Genomic DNA, 19,288 nt, shown 5'->3' with positions numbered 1-19,288 from the left:
GCCTCCTCTTGGCGGGCGGCTTCGCGCCCCCGGCTGGGTTCGCCGCTCGCTTCACGGCCGGGGCCCGCGGCATGATGTTGTCCTTCCTGTGCGGTCAGCTCGCCGCACCGCCGCCTCCTCCGCCTGGCGCCGCTATGACAGCAACTCGCGTTAGCCTCCCAAAACCATCCCGCGACTGGTAACCCAAGAAGCGAAGACAAGCCTTACCCGCTCGGTGCCCTGCGCCCGCGTCGGCGGTCGCCTCCTCCCCTCCACCGTCGGCCTCGGGCTCCTTCGAGGCAGCGCGCACCACCTGCGCCCGCGCCCGGTCGTAAGGATGCCGGATGGCGTTCAGAAGCACCTCCCGCGTCGCATCAGGGCGAATAAGAAGATGAGCAGCGACAAAGTACGAAGTCCAAGGACTCACCATCGGTGCCGGGTTCGCGCGGCTGTACGGGGGTTTCCCGAACTCCCATTCATCCCGCAGGTTGGCCTTGGAGATGTCATTGACGCGGCGCGCAACCTGGTCCGCCCCCAGCCGCAAGTTCGCCATGCGGTTGGGGTCCTGAAGGCCGGCCATCTGATCGATGAGGTGGCTGCGGTGCTGCAGCGGCAGCACTCCACGGACGATGAAGGTGGTGATGAGGTCGGTGCCGGTGAGCCCCTCCCACTCCTTCATCACCGACACCCACTCGCACAGGTTGAGCACCTCCTGCGACGGGTGCTTGGGGTAGTACCCCCAGTTCTGCTTTTCCCTCGGCGGTGAGTTGACGAAGGGCGGCAAGTTGATACGGTCTGCACCGAGGTTGCGGACGTAGAAGAAAGAATTCTGCCATTTCTTGGCAGAATCCTCCAGCGGCATCTTCGGGCAGTCAGCGCCCCACCGCTTGGAGATGACGGCGGCCCCACACTCGTACATCTCCCTGGCCCTCGGCCCCTGCTGCTTCAAGGAGAAGAAGCGCACCCAATGGTCGATCGAAGGCTCAACCCCCAGGTGCCCCTCGCAGAGGGTGACGAAGCCCGGCAGCTGCACGATGGCGTTGGCGCCAAGATGATGGAGCTGGAGCCCGAAGAACTCCAGGAAGTCGCGGAACAAGCCGCTCGCAGGAGGCCCGAACACGCGCTAGAAGTGAGGGAAGAAGACCACGCACTCCGAGCCTTTGGCCCGCGGCTCCCGCTCTCCCCGCGGCAGGCGCGCGGGGACCTCCGTCTCCCCCGGCAGGCGTCTGGTGGTGCGGAGATAGGCGATGTCGTCGAGGGTGACGGTCGAACCCATCCACGAGCCCGACGGCAGCGCCATCGACAAAGATAAGAGAGAAGAAAGAAGAAGATGGCTACGAAGCTCTGCTCGAAGCAACGGGCGTCGCAGCGCGCAGCGGTCGCAAGAAGCAGAGGAAGGAAGAAGAAGGCAGGGGCGCAAGCGAGAATGATTTCTGCCGCCCCCTCCTCGCCCCAATTTATAAACCGCGGTTTGAAACGTGGGGCAGTGGGATCATTTGCGCCCACCTTTCCCACTTCTCTGCAATAACTTCGCACGTACATGCGCAATAACTGCCTCGAGAATGGCAACCGACTTGCGGACGCTGCAAGAAATCCACACGCGTGGGCTGAGCGCGCGTCGCCCTGTCCCATTGCGCGCGTGGCCTGTCAGGCCTCCCCGGCTTCCAAGCGCCATGTGGCGCCCGCGCGAAGTCCAAAAGATTACCCCAAGATTCGACGGACACCTCGGTTTCCCGCCTCTGATGGGGTGCTGCGATCCGGCTTCCGGAAGCCGGCACACAGTGGGTGTTGCCAGACCCGGCGGCCATAAAATTCGCCTCCTCAGGGAAGGGAAACTGCGAAGGCCCTCCCATCCGAAGACGGCGGACCTTCACAGCTTCGGGGACTACTGTCGGGGGGATGAACCCCAGGCAGGCAACGGAACCCGTGTGACGCCCCCGATTTGACCGTACACTAATCATGCACGCAAATGTGTACGATCAAGATCAGGGACTCATGGGAAAATAACACAACACAACTCTAAAACATAAATAAGTCATACAAGCATCATAATACAAGCCAGGGGCCTCGAGGGCTCGAATACAAGTGCTCGATCATAGACGAGTCAGCAGAAGCAACAATATCTGAGTACAGACATAAGTTAAACAAGTTTGCCTTAAGAAGGCTAGCACAAAAGTAGCAACGATCGAAAAGGCAAGGCCTCCTGCCTGGGACCTCCTAACTACTCCTCGAAGCCGAACTCCATGTAGAATCATCCTCGGGATCTCTAGCTCCTGGACTCCAGCATCTGGTTGCGTCAATCAGGTATAGAAAGGGGAAAAGAGGGAGAAAAGCAACCGTGAGTACTAATCCAAAGTACTCGCAAGCAAGGAGCTACACTACATATGCAATGGGTATATGTGTAAAGGGCCATATCAGTGGACTGAACTGTAGAAAGTCAGAATAAGAGGGGGATAGCTAATCCTGTCGAAGACTACGCTTCTGGCAGCCTCCATCTTGCAGCATGTAGAAGAGAGTAGATTGAAGTCCTCCAAGTAGCATCGCATAGCATAATCCTACCCGGCGATCCCCTCCTCGTCGCCCTGTTAGAGAGCGATCACCGAGTTATATCTGGTACTTGGAAGGGTGTGTTTTATTAAATATCCAGTTCTAGTTGTCATAAGGTCAAGGTACAACTCCGGGTCGTCCTTTTACCGAGGGACACGACTATTTGAATAGATAGACTTCCCTGCAGGGGTGCACCACATAACCCAACACGCTCGATCCCATTTGGCCGGACACACTTTTCTGGGTCATGCCTGGCCTCGTAAGATGAACACGTCGTAGCCCCACCTAGGCACAACAGAGAGGTCAGCACGCCGGTCTAACCCTATGCGTGCAGGGGTCTGGGCCCATCGCCCTATGCACACCTGCACGTTGCGAACGCGGCCGGAAGCAGACCTAGCCTAGTGGCGTTCCAGTCCAATTCGGCGCGCGCCACTCAGTCGCTGACGTCACGAAGGCTTCGGCTGATACCACGACGCCGGGATACCCATAACTACTCCCGCGTAGATGGTTAGTGCGTATAGACCAAATGGCCAGACTTAGATCAAATACTAAGATCTCGTTAAGCGTGTTAAGTATCTACGAACGCCGACCAGGGCCAGGCCCACCTCTCTCCTAGGTGGTCTCAACCTGCCCTGTCGCTCCGCCACAAAGTAACAGTCGGGGGCCGTCAGGAACCCAGGCCCACCTCTACCGGGGTGGAGCCACCTGTCCTTTCAGCCCCCTCATCAGAATCACTTGCGGGTACTCCTCGAGCCGGCCTGACTTTAGTCACCACATGTGTCATGTATGTAATGTATATAGTATATACCCGTGATCACCTCCCAAAGTGATCACGGCCCAGTAGTATAGCATGGCAGACGGACAAGAGTGTAGGGCCACTGATGAAACACTAGCATCCTATACTAAGCAGTAGGATAGCAGGTAAGGGTAACAACTGTAGCAACAATGACAGGTTATGCATCAGGATAGGATTAACGGAAAGCAGTAACATGCTACACTACTCTAATGCAAGCAGTATAGAGAAGAATAAGCGATATCTGGTGATCAAGGGGGGGGGCTTGCCTGGTTGCTCTAGCAAGTAGGAGGGGTCGTCAACTCCGTAGTCGAATTGGAGGTCGCCGGTAGTCTCGGGGTCTACCGGAGAGAAGAGGGGGGAAGAAACAGTAAATACAATGCAAACATAAGCATGACGATGCGTGGCATGACAATGAGCGGTGCTAGGTGTGCCCTAACGCGGCAGTAGGTGTTACCGGCGAAGGGGGGAACATCCGGGAAAGTATTCCCGATGTTTCGCGTTTTCAGACAGATGAACCAGAGGTGAAATGTTACAGGTTCACTATGCTAGGGACGCGTGGCGGACGAATGGACTGCGTATTCGGATTCGTCTCGTCGTTCTGAGCAACTTTCATGTTGAAAATAATTTAATCCGAGTTACGGATTAAAAGATATGATTTTCTAAAGATTTTAATAATTTCTGGAATTTAATTAATTATTTAATTTAATCGAAAATAGATTTATGACATCAGTATGATGTCATGCTGACGTCAGCAGTCAACATTGACCGTTGACCTGGTCAACCTGACAGGTGGGTCCCACCTGTCAGGGGCTGTTAGTTAATTAGCAGTAGTTAATTAGGTTAATTAGTTATTAGGTTAATTAATCTTAATTAATTAATATTAACATGATTAAATAAGTTAATTAATTAATTAATTAATTTTATTTTTATTTTATTTCCTTTTTTATTTCGTTCTGGGGCTGGGCCCCGTTTGTCATAGGCCAGGGGCGGACATGTCCGCCCGGGCCCTTTGGGCACCGGACTTGTCCGGGCTCGGCCATAGCGGGCGCGGGCGCACGGGCGAGCGGGCGCGCGTGCGGCCGTGGGCGCGCACGAGCGCGCGGACGGGCTCGGTCGCCGCGCGGGCGCTGGAGCGCCGGAGGTGGCCGCGGGCGTGAGGCGCGGCGCGGCCGAGCGCGGAGCGCGCCGGAACGGACGACGGTGCGGACAACAGGCGAGGCTAGCGCGCGGGTGCGCGCGTGCTCACCGCGAGTACGAGCACCGGGCGGCGCGTGAACGACAGCGGGACGGCGCGAGTAACAGAGGGGAAGGGAGGCCGGGGGCCTCACCGGCGTTTGTAGGGGCACAAGGGCGTCGAGGCTCGGGGGCGACCCGTGGGGAGGAGGACGGGGACGATCGACGACGGGGTGGAGAAGAGGACGACGGGGGCGAGGCTCGTGGAGCTTCGGGGAGGTCGCGGTGGCGCGGATCGACGGCGACGCTGGGGAGGAGCGGCGATGGCGTCCGGCGTGGTCGTCCCGGTCGGCGGCGACGGTCGATCCGGTCGGGTCCGGTGAGGAGGAGGCCGTGGCACGGGCGCGAGGGAGGGGGGGTCGTCGGCATGGAGCAGGGCGAGGCGCGGGGCGACGTCGGGGCAAGGCGGGGAGGCGAGGTCGTTGAGGCAGCGTCGGGGCGAGGCGGGGAGGCGAGGTCGTCGGGGCGGCGTCGCCCCGATTGGATCGAGGGAGTGGGGGGGGAAGAGAGAGCGAGAGGGGGATCGAGGGGGAGTGGGGAATGGGGATCGGGCTAGGGTTCAGTCGGTCGGGGGGATAAGGGGGAATGGGGTGGGCCTCCTGGTGGCCTGGATGCCCAGTTGGGCCGAATGGCCCAGGGGGAGGGGGGCTTTGTCTTTCCCTTTTTTCTGTTTTCTTTTCTTTATCTATTTTCTTTTCTATTTTATTCTTTTAATTTCTGTTTTATAAAATATAAATACAACTCCTAAATTAATGTTATAATTTATTCTACTTCCCCAAAAAGTTTGACACCTGATTAAAATAGTTTGCATTATTATTATTTTTAAAAGGCATTTAATTAATTGTCATAGCTGCTGTTTTAATTACTTTAGAGCCTTTAAACATTTTATCAAAGCTTGGTCTCTCCACAATAATTGCTTATGATTTATTTGAAACAACCCGAACATTTTAGTTTTAATTTTTGAAAACTTTTGTTGTTTGCCATATTTTGAATTTGAATTTTGATCCGGTTTTGAACTAACGCGAGATTATCAACACTAACGGAGGTGACGTGGTATCATTAGCGTAGGTTTACTGTAGCATAATTATCCGGGCGTCACAATTCTCCTCCACTACAAGAAATCTCGTCCCGAGATTTAAGAGGGAAGTAAAGGGGGATGGTTCGGGTTACGAAATTCTAGGGAGCGTTCTTGGTCTTGGTTGTTCTTCTCGAAGAGGTTGATCCATTACATTGTTGTCTTCATTCTGCTGTTTCAGGTCATCATTATAAAGTTGTCGTCCTTTCTTCGGGAACTCCATCGTACTTACGACAGAGTAAGGGGGGTATTCTGGAAGAACGGACTTCTGCAGGGTTAACATCTGGTCAATATCATCGGGGAAGGTGGCGGAAAGTATCTCTCGAACTAAATCTTAAGAAAAACCGAGAGCAAGTAAGAAAGTACCACGAGAAGTTTGAAACGGGTAGGCAATCGTTGGAAGCCTGAAACAAACTGTGAAAGGGATTCAAAGCAATCAGAATAAGTATTATGTCTGATGCCAGTATAGATCAGTAGGACGGTGGTCCGTGAATTACATACGAGGCCACGCGCGATGAATAAATTTGGGAACAGGGGGTGCACAGGAGAGTCAGGTTTCGATCCTGTGGAACTATGGGTTATGGGCCCACCATGTGGGTTAAAAGTAGGAAGGGCGGTGACATCTTGCACGATCATGATAGCAAGGCATGTCAGAGTGTAGCCTGTCAGTTATATGTCAGCAACATCGTCGGTACCAAGGGCGAGGGACGCAGAGAACCATTTTCCTGCTCGTTGAAACTAGGCGGACCATTAGGCAAAGTTCTCGTCCATCGGTGGTTACCGAAATGTCACCAACAATAGTAACAGGGTCTTACTAACAGAGTTGTACACCGAGGAGTTTACATAAGCAGGAGAATATTACAGCTTAGATCATATAGATCACCAGAAAGGTTAAACCAAACAATGGAAAGGAAAATATGATTATCAGGTTAAACAGAAGAATGGAAAGGAAAATGTGTTTAAACACATATTTCAAGGGTATATCCTTCCCAAGGACAAGCTGAGCATGATATTCATGACAGGACATAATGTAGAAAAATCTTTAGGTAGGGGAGAGAAATTTCACGACATTACCCATACAACGGTGTTTGGATAATTGAGCAGGAAACAATTAGCTTTGGGCTTTAGATGTTCCTGTTGAAATTCAGAGTACCATAGACATGCTTCGAGATAGCATTGACATGGTCAATAGGTATGATCAGGCCATGGATACACAAAAGATCCATCAGGAGCAACTTATAGAGTAAGTCTTACAATTTCCTCATGGAAGAATAGTTAACCTTGCTAAAAAGGAAATTATAACAAAAGGTCCTCTGGCTAGAGTTGCTAAGCAAAGACACCACCTTACTGGGTTATGTAGAGACCAATGTTATAACTCTTGGAAATATGTTCCCACCATCATATCTGACCGAGATTCAGATCTGATTGGTGTCACGATACCTCAAACTTAGGATGCCTGAGAAGAAAAAGGTGCGACACAAGTTGACGATAAGACATCGTAAGATTTCTCGGGAAATGAACCATGGAAGCTAGTTCTGAAACAAAAGTTCATCATTAATTCAAGGGGAGGGTTAGGAGGTGGCTGATGGACTCAGCGACAATTCATCGAGATTTCCAGAAGATGGATTTCCACAATTATGTGAACGAGTAGATAACATTAGCTAGATCGAATGACTTAATGATGTATGCTCGAGGAAAACATACATAGTTAAACATTGGTTGAAATGTGCACCCGAAATATGGGCTAGGTAGCACGATCAATGTTCGAATGATGATTCATTAGGCAATAGGCGTAAAATGAAACTATAGACTAATAACTTCAAAGCAATAGGGTTGCTAGAAGTTTAGAATTTACACATCACAGACCATTTGTCGGTATTTCGTTTAGAAACAAACACGGGGACCAAGAAAGAATGGTGATGGCGAGAAGTATCACTGTACCAAGATGTCATATGAGGTGGTGAAATTCTTACGACATTCTTGACATAAAAGATGGTAATACTCCAAGGTAGAACATATCATAAGCTAGATAGCAAGGAAATCAAGGTACAACACAAAACACGAGCAAGTTTGTGTTGAATGGAAGGCAATAAAATGGTCGATGATAAAACAAATCATCGAGGGCAAGGATGGTATTTCTCATCCAGAATTCGATAGATATCTTGGAAGAAGTCAAATTGTTGACAATGATCACGACAAATTTGTCGAGAGGTTTTCAAGAAGATGTAATTGATCGACGATGACATCAAGTCCAAGGAATGATGAAAGCGAAAGGTTACTGGAACCACGGTTAGGACACAAACTCGAAGTCAAGTTTGCTGTTCAAGGAGAAGTGATATGACGAGGAAGATTGACGCAAGATTAGCTCACTGTTGAAATTTGTGCGCTGGGAAGGTCCAGGTAGCACAGTTAAAATTCAGCACGATAATGATGTAGCCAATCAGGCTAGGAATGACGTGATCGGGTAGAAACTCATAAGTAAAGAAGATTACTAAGAGTTGTTTAATCGCAGTGCGGACTCAATTCAGTGATCGGTGGTTTTGAGTGTTTAAAAACTCGAAGCCCGTGAAAAATTGGAATCAATGAGAATGTAGCACTTGATGGAGAACTCATAATAAGTTATGCAGTTCCGTGATAATCTCGAGATACCAGGGGGGTATTACTCGACGACAAACCAAAGTAGAGGTTGGACTGGGGTATTGCTCTGCAGAAGACAAGTGCTTAAACTTGCACGAGAAATGGTATTTAAAAGAGAACATGGTTGGAACCACGATTGCAAATGCCAGATCCCAGATATAAGATGAACTTATACCAAGGGAATAATTAATATTAAGAAAAGCTTTAATGATAAGATCTACATCGTGTCCATGGGCATGAACGCAAAGTTCAAGGTCGACTCCCACTTCTTCAATGCATAACCGTTCATTCACTTCTCGCGTTTGATGAAGTTGCAGTGTTGAAAAATTTTATCTGGCAAAATACCAGAAGAGTATGACTCATGAAAACTTTCGAGTTCACACATATTATGAAAGGCATAGGTTCAACCCATCGGGGCATCGTGGAAACATTTACCACAAGCTTCAGGGGTAAATAACTCAAGCTCGATAGTAGAGCATGGGTGTCAAAACGAGAGGATACAATTTACTAAAGGCATTATGTAGCAGGGAAAGAACTCACAAGGTGATTAAATATGAGGGCACTGTCGGATAATAATCTAACAAAGGATTTGGTGGTCCACAAGGGATCAGATGTGAGCATCGGTACTCAACTAGAGGAAGAAAGAATGCAAGGGGATCAGATTATAGAAACAACTGGCTAACTCAAAGCTCAAATGCAAAGGAATTATGATTTCCAAATCAAGGGATCAGAAGCAAATGCTCTGATTAAGGATGGATAAGTTGAATAGCCTTAGGGGTACAATCGATGGCAATTTGATTGGTCGATACCAGCTCATGTTTAAAATGACGTTTGATCCAGAAGGAAGAATCCTAGGATCTGATTGAGGATTGTGAGCATTCGCAATATTTTGAATCAACAGACTCAAAATGATAAAGACAAGGAATGACAATAAGATTACGAGACTTATGGGATTAACCATAATGCAAGCAAGCAAGAATTTCAAGAGCAATAGGCTCCTGAGGATTTTTGGAAGATCGAATAGTATTTTGAAGACTATTGTGGAATACTTGAATCAACTGGGGATGAGCGGATACTCGGTAAGTGGGAGAATTATCCGTAGGGGTATTCAGGTGACAAAGAACAGCAAGGCAGTAAGCTCAAAGGATTCTCGGAACAACAGAGAGAATTTCGGGGTATCTTGTAATAACAAGATCAACTGGGAAACATTGTATGAGTGGCGAGTATACGTGGTTATCCATAGGGGTTTATCGATGAAAGGGAATTGCAAAAGCGATGAACACAAGTTCTCGGGTTATCAGCGGAGAGTATCTTCAGGGTCTTCACGTGCAGTAGACGATCATCAGTAATAAGGGGCTCTCCGGGTGAAAGTGATAATGAGATCCTAATGTTAGATTTAGCAAAATTCATTTAAACCGAATAGGAGAGAGATCAGAGTCCCAGAGTAAAGGTCGAGGAGTAAAAGATCCTAGTACCACCCAATGGTGACGTGGGTCCGTAAGACACACAACCATGTTAGTAAAAGTTTTGTAATGTCTAGACTCGACTTCGGCCAAGGAGTGTGGAAAGGGGGATTCCTACAGGCAGTTGGCTCTGATACCAACTTGTGACGCACCCGATTTGACCGTACACTAATCACGCACGCAAATGTGTACGATCAAGATCAGGGACTCAGGGAAGATATCACAACACAACTCTAAAACATAAATAAGTCATACAAGCATCATAATACAAGCCAGGGGCCTCGAGGGCTCGAATACAAGTGCTCGATCATAGACGAGTCAGCAGAAGCAACAATATCTGAGTACAGACATAAGTTAAACAAGTTTGCCTTAAGAAGGCTAGCACAAAAGTAGCAACGATCGAAAAGGCAAGGCCTCCTGCCTGGGACCTCCTAACTACTCCTCGAAGCCGAACTTCATGTAGAATCATCCTCGGGATCTCTAGCTCCTGGACTCCAGCATCTGGTTGCATCAATCAGGTATAGAAAGGGGAAAAGAGGGAGAAAAGCAACCGTGAGTACTCATCCAAAGTACTCGCAAGCAAGGAGCTACACTACATATGCAATGGGTATATGTGTAAAGGGCCATATCAGTGGACTGAACTGCAGAAAGCCAGAATAAGAGGGGGATAGCTAATCCTGTCGAAGACTACGCTTCTGGCAGCCTCCATCTTGCAGCATGTAGAAGAGAGTAGATTGAAGTCCTCCAAGTAGCATCGCATAGCATAATCCTACCCGGCGATCCCCTCCTCGTCGCCCTGTTAGAGAGCGATCACCGGGTTATATCTGGTACTTGGAAGGGTGTGTTTTATTAAGTATCCAGTTCTAGTTGTCATAAGGTCAAGGTACAACTCCGGGTCGTCCTTTTACCGAGGGACACGACTATTCGAATAGATAAACTTCCCTGCAGGGGTGCACCACATAACCCAACACGCTCGATCCCATTTGGCCGGACACACTTTTCTGGGTCATGCCCGGCCTCGTAAGATCAACACGTCGCAGCCCCACCTAGGCACAACAGAGAGGTCAGCACGCCGGCCTAACCCTATGCGCGCAGGGGTCTGGGCCCATCGCCCTATGCACACCTGCACGTTGCGAACGCGGCCGGAAGCAGACCTAGCCTAGTGGCGTTCCAGTCCAATCCGGCGCGCGCCACTCAGTCGCTGACGTCACGAAGGCTTCGGCTGATACCACGACGCCAGGATACCCATAACTACTCCCGCGTAAATGGTTAGTGCGTATAGACCAAATGGCCAGACACAGATCAAATACCAAGATCTCGTTAAGCATGTTAAGTATCTACGAACGCCGACCAGGGCCAGGCCCACCTCTCTCCTAGGTGGTCTCAACCTGCCCTGTCGCTCCGCCACAAAGTAACAGTCGGGGGCCGTCAGGAACCCAGGCCCACCTCTACCGGGGTGGAGCCACCTGTCCTTTCAGCCCCCTCATCAGAATCACTTGCGGGTACTCCTCGAGCCGACCCGACTTTAGTCACCACATGTGTCATGTATGTAATGTATATAGTATATACCCGTGATCACCTCCCAAAGTGATCACGGCCCAGTAGTATAGCATGGCAGACGGACAAGAGTGTAGGGCCACTGATGAAACACTAGCATCCTATACTAAGCAGTAGGATAGCAGGTAAGGGTAACAACTGTAGCAACAATGACAGGTTATGCATCAGGATAGGATTAACGGAAAGCAGTAACATGCTACACTACTCTAATGCAAGCAGTATAGAGAAGAATAGGCGATATCTGGTGATCAAGGGGGGGGGTTGCCTGGTTGCTCTGGCAAGTAGGAGGGGTCGTCAACTCCGTAGTCGAAGTGGAGGTCGCCGGTAGTCTCGGGGTCTACCGGAGAGAAGAGGGGGGAAGAAACAGTAAATACAATGCAAACATAAGCATGACGATGCGTGGCATGACAATGAGCGGTGCTAGGTGTGCCCTAACGCGGCAGTAGGTGTTACCGGCGAAGGGGGGAACATCCGGGAAAGTATTCCCGATGTTTCGCGTTTTCAGACAGATGAACCAGAGGTGAAATGTTACAGGTTCACTATGCTAGGGACGCGTGGCGGACGAATGGACTGCGTATTCGGATTCGTCTCGTCGTTCTGAGCAACTTTCATGTTGAAAATAATTTAATCCGAGTTACGGATTAAAAGATATGATTTTCTAAAGATTTTAATAATTTCTGGAATTTAATTAATTATTTAATTTAATCGAAAATAGATTTATGACATCAGCATGATGTCATGCTGACGTCAGCAGTCAACATTAACCGTTGACCTGGTCAACCTGACAGGTGGGTCCCACCTGTCAGGGGCTGTTAGTTAATTAGCAGTGGTTAATTAGGTTAATTAGTTATTAGGTTAATTAATTAATATTAACATGATTAAATAAGTTAATGAATTATCTTAATTAATTATTATTATTATTATTTTATTTCCTTTTTTTATTTCGTTCTGGGGCTGGGCCCCGTTTGTCATAGGCCAGGGGCGGACATGTCCGCCCGGGCCCTTTGGGCACCGGACTTGTCCGGGCTCGGCCATAGCGAGCGCGCGTGCGGCCGTGGGTGCGCACGAGTGCGCGGACGGGCTCGGTCACCGCGCGGGCGCTGGAGCGCCGGAGGTGGCCGCGGGCGTGAGGCGCGGCGCGGCCGAGCGCGGAGCGCGCCGGAGTGGACGAGGTGCGGACAACAGGCGAGGCTAGCGCGCGGGTGCGCGCGTGCTCACCGCGAGCATGAGCACCAGGCGGCGCGTGAACGACAGCGGGACGGCGCGAGTAACAGAGGGGGGGAGGCCGGGGGCCTCATCGGCGTTTGCAGGGGCACAAGGGCGTCGAGGCTCGGGGGCGACCCGTGGGGAGGAGGACGGGGACGATCGACGACGGAGTGGAGAAGAGGACGACGGGGGCGAGGCTCGTGGAGCTCCGGGGAGGTCGCGGTGGCGCGGACCGACGGCGACGCTGGGGAGGAGCGGCGATGGCGTCCGGCGTGGTCGTCCCGGTTGGCAGCGACGGTCGATCCGGTCGGGTCCGGTGAGGAGGAGGCCGTGGCACGGGCGCGAGGGAGGGGGGTCTTCGGCAGGGCGCAGGGCGAGGCGCGGGGCGACGTCGGGGCGAGGCGGGGAGGCGAGGTCGTTGGGGCGAGGCGGGGAGGCGAGGTCGTCGGGGCGGCGTCGCCCCGATTGGATCGGGGGAGTGGGGGGAAGAGAGAGCGAGAGGGGGATCGAGGGGGAGTGGGGAATGGGGATCGGGCTAGGGTTCGGTCGGTCGGGGGGATAAGGGGGAATGGGGTGGGCCTCCTGGTGGCCTGGATGCCCAGTTGGGCCGAATGGCCCAGGGGGAGGGGGGCTTTGTCTTTCCCTTTTTTTGTTTCTTTTCTGTTTTCTTTTCTTTATCTATTTTCTTTTCTATTTTATTCTTTTAATTTCTGTTTTATAAAATATAAATACAACTCCTAAATTAATGTTATAATTTATTCTTCTACCCCAAAAAGTTTGACACCTGATTAAAATAGTTTGCATTATTATTATTTTTAAAAGGCATTTAATTAATTGTCATAGCTGCTGTTTTAATTACCTTAGAGCCTTTAAACATTTTATCAAAGCTTGGTCTCTCCACCATAATTGCTTACGATTTATTTGAAACAACCCGAACATTTTAGTTTTAATTTTTGAAAACTTTTGTTGTTTGCCATATTTTGAATTTGAATTTTGATCCGGTTTTGAACTAACGCGAGATTACTAACACTAACAGAGGTGACGTGACATCATTAGCGTAGGTTTACTGTAGCATAATTATCCGGGCGTCACAACCCGGATCCTTTTCAAAAACGACGGGGCCAGCAACGCCGCTCAAGCCAGCCCATGCTTGGTCGGGTCGCTCGACCCGGTCAAGCCCCTCGACCTGGCCGCACTCCTCAACTTGGCCCCAACAACCAGCTCAAGACAGCCGAGCCCGGTGCACCAAGGCTTCCCCAACAATCCAGCTCCACCCTAGACGTGTTCTCCAACCCGGCCGCGGGTCAGCTCCCATCCCATCCCAGCAGTACGATGGGACGAGTCTCCACCTATCGATGATGGAGGCAACAGTACCCCGCCCAAGCCTCAGGTCAGCCGGGGCGTGGCAACAGTGCCCCACCTACCCGCTGACCAGGGCCAGCGTGGCAACAATGCAATCATCGTCACCAATGACGCCAGCAAGCGGCGACCTGACGGAGCGCCACTGTAGCCAACTCAACCCGGCCACTCGCTGACGGTCGACAAGACGGCCAACAGTGCCCCCGTACCCAGCGGGCCCTGCACCCGGATAACTCGGCGAGCCCCGACCCCCGGCGGGTCCCGGCATCGGCTTCCCGAACAATGACAATCCGGCCCCACGGCCTTGTAACATTACCCTTGTACCCCTGGGGGGTTGACCTATAAAACCCCCCAGGAGCCCTCATGCATAGGGGGAGAGACCATCGATCACTCACTCACTTACTCACACAGACCTAGCAAGCAACACCCGAGGAGAGGGAGCAGCCTAAGCCTTGGCCTGCCCTCCTTCTTCCCCCATACAGCTCTAGGAGCAACTGTAACATCCCAAATTTTCTATTTGGAATATTATACATTAGATCATCATTGCATATCATATTTTATTGCATTTTGGCTTGATCCTAGAAATTCTACGCAACTCAAGGACCCACAGAGAGAGCTGGGGATTTCGTTATTTTCATATTTGAGTTTTCTCAAATTTTGAAAGGAGGATCATTTGGTTTTGATTAGTTTCCCTTCCTAAAATTTCAAAAATAAAAATATATGAGAGGAGATAAAATGACTTCTCCAAAATAGATGAAATATTAGAGGAAAAATATTTAAAACCAAATAAATATTTTATTTGGATTTTATTGCAATTTTATTTGAATTAGAAAAATTGCACGTTTTCAAAATTGCATTTTAGGGGCAAGAAAATGTTCATCTTGTTCTAAATATTTTATTTAGACGGTGAAATTTTGTTTTGGCATTTTTAGATTTTTATTTCTTTTTCTAGGATTTATTTTCGACGGAACGTTATTTAAAAAAAACTGTTCGCGCGCCCGACTGGGCCGAAGGCCCAGCCGAGCCGGGCCAAGCCCGCGCCACCGCCGTCTTCCGCACTGGCTCGGGACCGGAGTCCCGAGCGAAGCCGCCGCCGCCTCCCGAGACGGCCCCTCCCCCAAGCCAGCCGCCCCCCTCCTCTAAAATACCGCCGCCACCGACCCCCACCACCACCACCCGAGCCGCCCCGCCAAACCCCGCCGCCAGCGCCCCCGTTCGGCACCGCCGCTGCCGCCTAGCGCCGCCGTCGCCGCCTGCCGTTGCCGCCCCACCGCCACCCGAGCAGCCCGCCGCCCCACCGGACCCCGCCGGAGCCACCGGATCTCGCCGGAGCCCCGCCGAGGTAGACTCCCCGCCGCCGCCGATTTTTGAGAGAAAACCGAATCGGTTTTTTCCCAGAAAACCCTAGTTTTCATTTTTTTAGAATAGATCAGTTTTATTTGTTTTCGGTTTATTTATTTAGCGGACGTTCGTCCCTACATTCATTTTAGCGAACGGTGTTCACTCATTAGCCGCAGGCAGCGAACGTTCGTTCGTTAGCCTGTTCGTCAGTTTTTCATTTTCTTGGATTTTTCCGCGACAATTTTCGATCGTGATTTCTGATCCGATTTTCGTTTTAGTATAACTTTTCGCTCGTTTATCGGAATCAGGCGATTCAAGCGCCTAGAGTTTCGTCTCGAAACCCTCTTTCTGTTTAACCAAATTAAACAAGATTTTACTACTGTAAAATTTGACTTTAGTCAAGATTAGTACATGAATCTTGTTTCTTTCGCCGTTTGAGTTTTTGTTGCTTCGTTTGATTTGATTCTTTTCGCAAATCGGAGTTCTTAAGTTGAATTTTCTGGTTAGATCTCTTATTTGAGTTTTACCCGTGCCCTTGCTTGATTGCTTATTGTATGCTTGTTTGTTTGCGATAGAGTACCCGGAGTGCGAAGCGTGCTACTACGAGTCTCTAGGTTTTGCGGGTCATCAGCATGGCAAGTAACACTTTGATCATACCTCTTAATACCCAGTTTTATTGCATTAGATCAATCCTCCAACAATTGCATGGTTAGGATCTGAATTAAATTGTGGGTTTGGGAAGTAGATGACGTAGTACCTATTCACCTGTTTATTATCAAACCTATGGGAGTTACTCAACGTTGCTTATATTGCTATGCTATGCTCGTAGACGTGGATTGGGTTATGAGAGTTTTCATGGCAGATGTGAGCATTGTTAATTAATGGTTCAACTTAAGGTGGCAACTTAAATACACATCTGGGTGGATTGAGGCACCTGGGGAATTCTAGTGATTGCCTGTATTTTTGGAAATCCCGGGGTACCGTGTGATTCTCCTATGGACTGCCACCCAGGCTCAAAGGGATCATAAGATTATTCATGCTAGAAACTTCCGTGTGCAGCCACATGCCGTTATGGGCTCTGGCATAGTTGAGTAAGTTGTGGGAAACCTTTCCATGATGGGCTAGCAGATGTAGTGGATTGTAGGTGTACCGGCCTATCTATCGGTTAAGTAGACCTCTTCGGAAAGACTGTGTCTCGGTCATCCGTTTCTCAAACGTTTTGTAGTGCAAGAAATCCAACGGAGGAGATCGAGTCTTGTGGGGAAAAGTGCACAAACCTCTGCAGAGTGTACAAACTAATCATGGTTAGCCTTGTCCCCGGTTATGGACATCTTGAGTATCTGGTTTTTGGATTATCATGTGGATCTCATCACACTTAATAATAAAACTTGATTGGGTTATTAATTACTTTTAATTGGGATTGAGATGGGGTTTACCATTCTCAATGTTTAACAACCACCATGATAGTTAAATAAAATTTATTCCTTTGCAGTAGGGAAAAATTGGCTTTTCGCAAAACATATTAACCATACAGCCTCCACCAGCCATATATGCATGTAGTGATAGCATTATTCTGTTCATTACTCTTTTGTGTTACCTTGCCAGCATATTCCATGTGCTGACCCGTTTTAGGGCTCCAACGTATCATGTTGCAGACTTTTCAGACGACGAGTAAGGAGCCTTAGGTCGTGATCTTTCACTCAGTGATGCCGTTGGAGTTGATGGACTCACTTTATCTTCCAAGCCTTCCATTGTTATCGTAATTAAATGGCCTTAAGCCATATTTATTGTAATAAGTTCTCTTTTGAGACATTCGATGTAATAAGTGTGTGATTGCTACTCTGTTATAAATCCTTCAAGTACTGTGTGTGTCAGCATTACCGATCCGGGGATGACACTTATGCACAGAGATCAGACTATTTGAGTTCTGGTCGCTACAAAGATGGTATCAGAGCACACGCTGACTGTAGGACACGACCACTAAGCTAAAGCCCTAGGTCACTACTCTCTTCTCATTTCTAACTCCTCTCCATTTTCTACTCTTTAGGATGGCGGATGCAAGGATCAAGTTCACGCAACCGGATGAAGACACCCCTTTTGGACGCCACTTGAAGGAAGTTACTAGATGCCTGAACATTGGAATACCAAGCTTCACCGGGACCTACAATGCCACTTTACCAGAAGAGGAGCGCTGGACAATTCAAGTTCAAGGTCCAGGAAGGACATTCGTGCCAGTCACTGAGCCCATAGAGTTTTCTTTTGATGCACCAACCTGGAGTCTAGGAAAGAGTATGGCAGCTCACATCACCATGGGACGCATTGGAGAAGTTTACCGCAATGATCTCAAGGACACTATCTACCAGATTTGTGGGTGCTGAGATGAGCAATGGGAGATGATCAGCACTAGGAAGGATAGATCGATTGCCTCTTTCATCCAGGAGTTAAACCAGCAAATTCGACGCCAGGAGAACCAGATGTGCGCAGGCATGACAGATTTGAAGAAGGCAATGACAAGGATCACGGAGCTGGAGGAAGAACTCAAGGCCACATGCGAAGATTATGAGGAGCAAATCGTCGTACTAGTGGAGAAGAATGACGACCTGACAAGGAAGCTAGGAGTTTTCATGAGAGATCCGGCGCCAGGAGGTGAAGATGACGATTCCACTTGCCTAGAGAACTACATCATCATCGACGACACTCACTCGGACCCCGACGATAGCGATGATGACTATGTTGATGAAGCTGGAGCAGATATCATGGAGTCTTCGATCGAGCAATTTTTCTAGTAGACCACCAAATCAGTAGTAGTATTCCACCATGTATATAGTATAGTCCAAGCACTTTTGTAACGATAGTTCTAGACCAATTGTATGCCCTTGATTGATTGATTGAGTGATATGCTTGTGTTTTGTCTCATGTGCATATGGGTAGTGTTTTTCCCCCTAGACCTCATTCTATTCTGTTTTCTCATCTTTTCTAAACCCAGCAGATGCCTCCGAGACGCGACAATGGATTTGCTTTCCCACCGGAGCTCACTCAGTTGATCCAGCAGCAGAATGCCCTGATGCAGATACTAGTCCAGAATCAGAACCAGGGGAACAACAACAACAACCCACCACCACCACCACCAGTTGATCACTTAGCCCGTTTTCTTGGGCTGAATCCGCCGGTGTTCTCTAGTAGCACCGAGCCGATTGTTGCAGATGATTGGCTCCGCAAGATTGAAAGGGAGTTGACTACTGCAGGATGCACAAATGTGGAGAGAGTGCGTTTTGCCGCACACCAGCTTGATGGACCCCCAGCATCATGGTGGGAGAATTTCATAGTCACTTACCCCATTGACACTGTGACATGGGACCAGTTCCAGCAGGCTTTTCGTACTTCCCATGTATCAGCAGGAGCTATGGCCATGAAGAAGCGTGAGTTTCGCAACTTACGCCAAGGAGGACGCACTGTTGGCCAGTATGTGGATGAATTTAGTAAGCTGGCACGTTATGCTCCAGATGACGTCGCTACAGATGCAGCTAAGAAGGAGAAGTTCTGGAGGGACTGAATGATGAGCTGAGCATGCAGTTGATGGTGGCAAATTTCAATAACTACCAGGAGTTGATGGATAGAGCCCTCATGCTTGAAGGGAAGCAGCAGCAGATTGACAGCGGCAAGAGGAAGTATGGACAAGGGAAGTATAATTCTGGAGCCCAGCAGATACCCCGTTTCACCCCGAACTCGGGAGGACTTGTTCATAACCATGGAGGCCACAATCATAATGGAGGAACTTCGCACAATCATAGTGGCCCCAAGAACGGAAATGGTAACGGAGGAAGTAGCGGACAGAACCGTTCCAACCCGGCAACACCCGCCAAGAAGGATCTAAGCCACGTCACTTGCTAGAAATGCCAGAAGACCGGACATTACGCCAATGAATGTCCTGAAGCCAAGAATGGAAATGGCAATGGAAGCTCTGGGAAGAAGCCCAACCCTTTCAACAGGGGACAAGTGAACCACGTTAACGTGGAGGAGGTTGAAGCTCAGCCAGATGCAGTAATAGGTAAGTTTTTGGTTAAGTCATTTACTGCAGTCGTTCTTTTTGATACT

The sequence above is a fragment of the Aegilops tauschii genome, chromosome 7, assembly GCF_002575655.3.
Source record: "Aegilops tauschii subsp. strangulata cultivar AL8/78 chromosome 7, Aet v6.0, whole genome shotgun sequence".
Taxonomy (NCBI): Eukaryota; Viridiplantae; Streptophyta; class Magnoliopsida; order Poales; family Poaceae; genus Aegilops; species Aegilops tauschii.
This window is presented reverse-complemented; position numbering follows the sequence as displayed.